The 8,674-nt window shown below is 46.1% G+C and overlaps 1 protein-coding gene across 1 annotated transcript in view; it reads left to right on the plus strand.

Moving 5' to 3' along the window:
* The first annotated feature begins 311 nt into the window (after positions 1 to 311).
* LOC108765806 (uncharacterized) overlaps positions 312 to 8,674 on the plus strand; it is an 11,036-nt gene continuing 2,673 nt past the window's right edge. The window contains exon 1 of the mRNA XM_018514652.1: positions 312 to 372. The gene's annotated coding sequence lies outside the window, so the exon portion shown is untranslated. The remainder of the gene's footprint in view (positions 373 to 8,674) is intronic.

Here is an 8,674-nt window from a genome sequence, read left to right on the forward strand (position 1 = left end):
TATACGGTAGGCATCAGTAATTATTTATATACGGACTACGCAATTATATTTTATAGAATTTTGAAGATGTACATTAAAGTTATAGTTTCAGTTTCTTTCGGAAAAAAATTGACACACTTATTACAAGACAAGAGTAAGTCATATGTTTTTCAACTTTTGCTTCTATTATTCCTATTTTTTATTTTAATATATCATTTCCAACATTCTTGTACTTATACAATTCAATCTGTTTAATAATAAAAATTGTCGATATCATAGTCAACTTATAAGTATATAAATTTTAATTTTTTATATCATAATATCATGTTAACTTCGTATTTTCAGAAATCTACAGAAGCTCTGCGAAAATCTGCCTACTAAACAGGATATTCAGTACGTACATATTTACTATATACAGTGTTCCGACTTTTTTTGCCAATCCCTTTTGTATAGATAGAGCGGACTAAACTGAGTCGAAAAGTCCTCTACCATTTTGTAATTTTCGCAATAGTTAACAAGATATTAATTACTAAAAATTGCAAAATATTGGTTTTGAATAATTTTTTACTCAAATACTATAAACTTTACAGAAAAACGGCAAGAGACAAAAATTATTTATTTTCTTCTCATAAAGTTCTGAGAATTTTTTCAGAATTTTTTAATACCGTATTTTCACATGTTTATAAAAATAAGAAAATGCAGTATTAAAAAGTTGATAAAAAATTCTAAAAACATTCTCAGAACTTTATGAGAAAAAAATAAATAATTTTTGTCTCTTGCAGTTTTTCTGTAAAGTTGGTAGTATTTGAGTAAAAAATTATTCAAGATCAATATTGTGCAATTTTTAGTAATTAATATCTTGTTAATTATTGCGAAAATTGCAAAATGGTAGAGGACTTTTCGACTCAGTTTAGTCCGCTCTATCTACACAAAAGAATATGGCAGAAAGCCCTTGACGCGGCAATTTCACGTGTATTTTAGGTATTTTAGGTTAGTTTAGGTTTAGGTTAGTTTAGGGTTAGGTTAGGTTAGGTTCCCCCGTGCGTGGGAAGCCTTGTCGTGGCACGGGGGCTCACCCGGGGCTCGCTAGAGAGTCCCGGGTGCCAATATCCCACAGTACGGAGTCCCTCGTTAAATAGAGGGACTCTGTACGCTAGGGTCCGACGTCCCAAGGACTCTCCGTACTCCATGGAGTGCGGAGGGTCGGGAGGAACCATCCTCTTGCAGGATGGGGAATCATTACGCCGGTAGGAGAAGGTAACTCCGACTACAAATCCCGGTGGCACGGCACCGTTAGAGAGAGGTTTGCTCTCTCACCATGCGAGGAGTGGTGGTCGTCCACCAGGGTCCGTGGGTCTCTCCCTTCAGGGGGGAGGGGGGGGGGCTTCCCCTTGGGGCTTCACGGGCCAAAGAGGCGACGCAGTCTTAGACTGCAGGCGGGCTCTGGCGTAAGCCATCGAGCCCACGTCAGGGTAGGGTCGGGAATGCATGGAGTGGGCTTGCCCACATTGCACCCATGCATTCTCATCAGGTTTGCCCAGTGGGCGGTCGTTTTTCATAAACGGCTGCCCATTGCACACTGGGTGTCACTGATGGAGACGTGATTGGAGGGCGGGACCTTGTGCCGCCGGGGGCGGGCGAGGGACTGCCTGAAAATCGTGGGGGAGGCGATGGGGTCCCACAGAAAAATCTGCGGGGAACCCCATGCCTCCCGGAGAGGGGTACCCCTGGGAAACCAGGGACCCCGTTTCCCGGGCCGCGTGGACTTGTTCCACGGTGGGGTCGGGAAATTTTTCGCTGAAGTGGCGCCCTGCCTGCAGGCAGGGCGCTCTCAGGGTGCCCCTGGGGCAGCAATGCCCATTGCACCGGGTGCGCCCTGATTCGGGTTCGGGGGTTCGCCCGCGCGACGTAAAGCGTTCCGTTGCGCGGGCGAATTCCCCGTTGGTGATAGCGAAGGGGTGGGGGTCGTCCCCCGTGGCATAAAAGCGTTTGCCACGGGGGTCGGACTTCACCGGTGGGGGGTGGGGGTCGTGGGGAGTCCGCTCACCGTGACTCCCTTCCCCCCAAAATAGAGTAGACGGGTGCAGCGGCCTCTTGGACGTGTCCGAGCAAGGGCGCTGCGCCCGGCCCTCTGCATCGCTGCCGGGGGGGCCTTATGCACCCCGCGCGGTGCAGAGCGCTTTTCGAGGCCCAACCGCGGCGCGTCTCTCTGGTCCCCCGTTCCCGTTCGGGGTGATGCGGGAGGGGGGGGTGGCGGGGTGGTGCACGGTCTCTCGCGACGGCGTCCCTCCCAAAGCGAGGGACCGGGCGGTGGTTTAGCCGAGTGGGGGGGGGGTGTGCCTCCCTCTCTCGGCGTGCTGGTCGCCATGGCGGGGAGGGGGCAGAGGGGGCGTCGCCTCCGTTACCCAAACCGTCCATGGGGCCTCCCCTGCGTGGCGTCGGCCACATCGGTGCCCCCGGTGTCGGAGCCGGGGGACCCCTGAAATAATCAGGCTTTGCACTATGGCCTGATGTAGTAAGGGGCAGGAACCCCGTGCCTATGTTGCTCATCCATAGGTCAGAGGTATATGCGGTTCCCCCGGGGGAACTTGGGGATCACTCTTTTAGATAGATAGGGTATACCCTGAACCGCGTAGCCGATGGTAGTGGGAATCAAATAGAAAATGGATTCAAACAAGAACTTAGGTAGTAGCGAGGTGGAGAGTGATAAGAAAAAGAAAGGGAATGTTAAGGTTAGAGACATTAAGAAAGCGGAAGAGATAAGAGCAGGTCCCTCACAGAGGAGAGTGGGCCAGGAAGGACAGTCATCATTGTCGTCGTTCTTTAGGAAACCAGGACAAAGGTCTACACGGAATTCAATGAGGGATAGTATTGGTGTGGAGTCATCTTCAGCGATGGAGACGGAAGCGGTCGAGATATCCTCTTCAGATAGCGATGTCGGTATAGATCAGGGTAGGAACAGGAACAGGAAAATGGTCATTGAGGAGGTTTCTGATGCTTCTCCTCCTGAGAAGATTAATGTCTTGGGAACTAGTTCACAAAGATCCATAGGAATTAGGAAAAGAGATAGATCTGACTCTATCTCAGATAGCAGTAAAAGTCGCACTACGGGCGAATATATAGGACGACGAGAGGCTATTTTAAAATATAACGAAGCAAAAGAAAAGGCGTTACAACTAGATAGAGAAAAGTTGATACGAGAGTACCCTGAGGAGAAATTATTTAAGAAAGCAAAAATAGATGTGGAAAGTATTAAAGCTCGAATGTCGGATCTGACGAATGAAGAGCTTTCGGAAAAGGGTACACACAAGTTTATTAGAGGTATTGAGAATAGCTAGGGTTTCCAGTAACCTTAAGGGCACTTTCCAAAAGAGCCTTAGGTTGGCAGCAGCGTCTTCCGTAGGGATTTTAGACATATTCAAAGAGAGAGCAACATTTACGAAAGAAGAGGCTCAACTGGAAGAAGTAAGAACGTTAAAAAGGGAAGTCGCAAATCTCAAAAACAGACTCGAAGAGGAAGTTGAGAGAGAAAGAAGAAAAGCACTCCAAGCAGCTGGCGAGGCGGAAGCGTACAGGAGGGAAATGCAATCTCTAAGGAAAGAGATTGCAACTAGAAAAGAAAAGACTCCTAGTCCAAAGGGAGATACGGGGAAGGATGCTTCTCTGAAGAAAAGCCCGAGGCGAATTCCCTCGACTAAATTTCGAGTCAGAGATAAGGCAATGTCTTCGGACTCGGAAAATATGGATATTGAGGAGGACAAGGGTAAGAAGATTATTCTAGATAGCCCAGATAAATGGCCTGAGGTAAGGCGACCACTTTTACAAGGGAAAAGGAAACTGATTAGAGATGATCCAAATATTCAGAAGGATATTTATGTAGCACATAAAAAATATATGTCGGAATACACAGGAGAATCAAGCTCTAAAAAGGTTTCAGAAGACTCTGGAAAGATAAAACAGAAAGTTAATATTGGAAGTATAGAGGAAACTTCACCCAAGGCCCTGGCAGATCTAATCCGAGATATAGTATCGGAGGAATTAGCAAGGCATCTTGGAAAACCTATTATTAGAGAGATGCAGGTACATAAGGGTCATAAAGTAATTTTGGACTCTGCTGATAAAAATAGAAATAAATTAGGAGGGGATAAAGGAAGCCAAAATAAACAATCAAGAGGAGAGACAACACCTAAGTCGGAGAAATATCCTTGGACTAGGGAAACACCAAGATCTCAGGAACCAGGCAGCAGTGACCTTATGGAGTTGCCCTGGAGTAAAGTTGTAGGGAGGAAAGCCAAAAGAGAACCAGGTCTAGCTAGCGGAAGTAACAGTAGGAAGAAAATTACGTTGGTCAGCACTAGTAATACACCGAAGAAAATAGGAGATAACAGGAGGATTCCTAAAACTGCGGCGGTGCAGATAAACTGTAGAGGAGAGGAAAGCTATGCAGATACAATGCGTACTGCCAAATCCAACGTGGACATAGATATATTAGGTATTCAGGAAATTAGACCTAGAAGAACCAGAACAGGGGCTTTACTCCTGGAAATACCAGGAGTGGACGCAGTTAAAAAGGCAAATATGTTGGCAGATCGTCTGAAGGAGGTTCTCAAGGAAAAGGAGAATGTTCTGATTTCTAGACCTGAGATAATGGCAGAGATAAGAATCAGGGATCTGGAAGAATCTGTAACAAAAGAAGATGTGTCTCAAGTCATTTCTAACATAGGCAAATGTCCGATAGACATGATAAAAATGGGCGATATTGTCAAGGCTATCAATGGATTGGGAGCATTATGGCTACGATGTCCTCTTGTCGCGGCGAAAATGGTCACAAAAAACAGAAGAATCAGGATAGGGTGGACAATGGCCCGGGTGGATTTACTGCCAACCAGACCCACTCAATGCTTTCGATGCCTAGAAAAGGGCCATGTTAGGAGTCAGTGTCATAACGAACATGATAGGGGAGCTACTTGCTATAGATGCGGCCAGGGAGGACACATTGCAAAGTATTGCCTGGAACAAGTTCACTGCGTGATTTGCTCAGAGAGAAATCTCAGAGCGGACCACAGACTGGGGGGTCCGGCTTGTAAGCCTCCTCCTTTAAGGAAGAAAGAAAACAGAGTCGTAATTAATAAAGAAAACTCGCAGTCTCAGTTGCGATTAGAGAAAGGAGATAATACAACTGGTGTGGGAATGGAAATGGAAATTATAGAAGAAGGAATTCCCGTTAACAAAGGGGAAAAAAGAGAGGAGAGAGAATCTAGCGTAGTGAGACAGATGGCTGAATGCTGTGTTGGAGAGGAGATGACTTCGAAAGAAAGGAATCAAGATGAAGAAGTTATGGATATTGAAGTGGATATTGGAAGACAGTTGTCTGACATTAAAAAGTCCAATACACCGGTAACAGAAGGAGACTGGCCAAAAGCAGGTGTCGACTGGTCTAACGTAGAGGAGACTAAGAGAATAGGAGAGGATCTGGGGCGGGAGGAACCCCAACAACATAGTAATGGTTAATCTTATTTTACAAGCTAATATTAATCATGCCAGGAATGCTCATGATCTGCTCATGCAAACGATGGCGGAAGGAGGATTCTCTGTGGCCATAATTTCAGAACCCTATGTGGTGCCCAGGGATCATCCACATTGGATAGCTAATAAAAATAAATCAATTGCGATTACGTGGAGACAGACCGAAAACGTAATTCCATGTATTCCATATAGGAGTGGAAAACACTTCACAGCTATCCGCTGGGAGATGATGATTTTCGGCACGTATCTTCCTCCAAGTTTGGTTTTAAGGTAATTCGAAGAAGCAATCGATGAAATGGAAAGGGAGATTCAATTATTAATAAATAAACCGATCTTCGTGGCAGGAGACTTTAATTCTAAGTCGGATCTGTGGCAATCTCCTATAAGTGATCTACGTGGGAGGTTAATTGTTGAGTGGGCCAGCAGACTTCGCTTGGTTTGCTTAAACCAGGGAGGTAGAAGTACGTGTGTCAGAATTGCGGGAGAATCAATTGTAGATATTACTTTCGCGAATCCTGTAGCGGCGCAGAGAGTGAGATCCTGGGTGGTGTCGGATAGGGAGAGCCTATCTGATCATAGATATATAGAACTGGTCATCTCGAATACTGATCTACAATATAGAAGGTTGAGAGCTCCTCGAACAAAAAGATGGGCAACTAAGAAGTTGAAGCAAGATATTTTCTCTGCAGCAATCTTGGCGAGTAGCTGGCCGAAAATAACTCAGGTGGAGGATATGACCAGCGAATATATAGAAGCACAGGCAACAAAGTTGCAACGAATTCTTTCTGAGGCATGTGATGTGGCGATGCCAAGATCAACTCCGAGGCCAAGGAAGGCTATGCCGTGGTGGAATGACGAACTAAATTCTCTTAGATTCGAGTTAACCACAGCTAGAAGAAGACTTAGAAGAATAAGAAAGCGTCCGGGATATAGACAGGATGAATTCGAAGTGCAACTTAGGCTAGGGGAATTTAGACAAGCTAGGGTATCTTTGGGCAAAGCAATTAGGAAGGCTAAGGCGAAATCCTGGGAGGAATTTATAAACTCCCTGAATGAAGATCCATGGGGCCGTCCCTACAGGGTAGTCCTGGGAAAATTAAGGAGATGGTCGCCTCCTTATACTGAATCCATGGACCGTGAAACGTTAGATAGGGTTATCACTGGTCTGTTTCCACCGGGTGAATTGAACGTTTGGACAGAGCCTCAATTACCGATGGAGGGGACATCCTCTTGGTCAGCGGAGTTAGAGGTATCTCATGAGGAGGTTCTACTAGCCACTAAGAGAATGCTGGAAAAAAGTGCGGCTCCTGGACCTAGCGGTATCCCGGCTAAAGCTTGGGCAATCGCATCTAAGGACATGATGTCGGAATTGAGAAGGATTTTCTCTGCGTGCCTGAAAAGTGGAATTTTTCCACATTTGTGGAAGAATGCCAAATTGGTTCTCTTTAGGAAACCGGGTAAGCCGGATAATCAAGTAGCGGGTTACCGTCCAATATGCCTCTTGGACGATGAGGCAAAACTCTTAGAAAGGATCATCTCAAATAGAATTATTACCCATCTAAATGGGAGAGGGCCTAATTTAAGCAATACCCAATTTGGATTTCGCAAGGGAAAATCAACAATCGACGCAATAGCAAGGGCTAGAGAGTATATGGAGGATGCGTTCAAGGAGAGGAAGGTAGTGATAGGAGTATCTCTCGACATCAAAAATGCTTTCAACTCTCTGCCTTGGGAAGTAATTGGTGCGGCACTCAACAGGCACAGAACTCCTTTATATTTAAGAAGGGTTATCCGAGATTATTTGGGAGGCAGGAGGCTGACCTTCCCTAAGGATGATGGCTCAAATGGAGAAAAGGAGGTGCGAAGAGGGGTTCCTCAGGGATCAATCCTGGGTCCCCTCTTGTGGAATTTGGGATTCAACGAGGTAATGAAAAGAGGAGAATTGAATCCAGAGTGCCTAATAATATGCTACGCGGACGACACCTTGGTTCTGGCTGCGGGCGATGAATGGGAGGAAGCTACTATGGAGGCAGAATTCGCTGTGGGCACAATTATCCAGAGGATCCAAGAAATGGGATTGGAGGTCGCCCCTCTTTAAGACCGAAATAGTCGGTTTTTATGATAGGGGCAGGCCTGCACACACTTCTATAAATGTGGCAGGTGTAGAAGTAAAAGTTACAGAATGAAGTATCTCGGGCTTACATTGGACAGCAGATGGACCTTTGTGTCCCATTTCGAGGAATTATCACCTAGGCTGGATAAAGCGGCTATATGTTTGAGCAGGTTGTTACCAAATTTGAATGGCCCAAACTATAAGGTGAGAAGATTATACATGAGCGTGATCACATCAATGGCTCTGTATGGTGCTCCCATTTGGGCGTACGAAATGAAGAAGAGGGGAACAATCATCAGGACTCTTCGAGCTACGCAGAGAAGAATTACAGGCCGTATGATAAGAGCATACAAGACTACGTCTTTTGCAGTTAATACGGCTCTGGCGGGGATTCCACCTCTCGAATTGGAGGCCATCAGTTGCGAGGAGATTTACGAGAGAGTTTCCAATATCAGGAAAACCAGGACCGTGGATAATCCAATCCAGAGAAAGGATATAGAAACCATCAAAGATATGGCAAGAAGAAAATTGATCAACCAGTGGAGATCATGGATTGATCAAATGGAAAAAGAAGGAGAGACCATATTGGGAGCTATTAAGGATCAGCTCAGAGAGTGGGTGGAGGCTAGGGTGGGTCTTACCTTCCGGTCCACGCAGATCCTCTCGGGGCACGCATGTTTCGGGAGGTATCTGTGTCGGATCGGGAGGGAGCCAACGAATAAGTGTTGGCATTGCAACGCTCCCAACGATTCGGCGAGGCACACCCTGGGCTATTGCCCGGCATGGGAGGATGAACGGGCAGAATTGCGAAGGGTAATCGGTTTAGACCTTTCTCTGAAGGCGATTATAAGAGCCATGTGTAGACAGGAGGGGAGACAGGCTGTCTTCACCTTTTGCGAAGAGGTGTTGACGAAGAAGGAAGTAGCGGAGAGAGAGAGAGAGAGGGAGGCACAACTTCGCGATTAGGGTAATAGGTAGGAGTGTTGCGTGAGAAATGCATCCCTGGTGTATAAGGGGGGGTTAGTTTAGTTTAGTAGTGGGCGGGGGGGGGGGTAA

The sequence above is a fragment of the Trachymyrmex cornetzi genome, unplaced genomic scaffold (genome assembly GCF_001594075.2).
Source record: "Trachymyrmex cornetzi isolate Tcor2-1 unplaced genomic scaffold, Tcor1.1 scaffold543, whole genome shotgun sequence".
Lineage (NCBI taxonomy): Eukaryota > Metazoa > Arthropoda > Insecta > Hymenoptera > Formicidae > Trachymyrmex > Trachymyrmex cornetzi.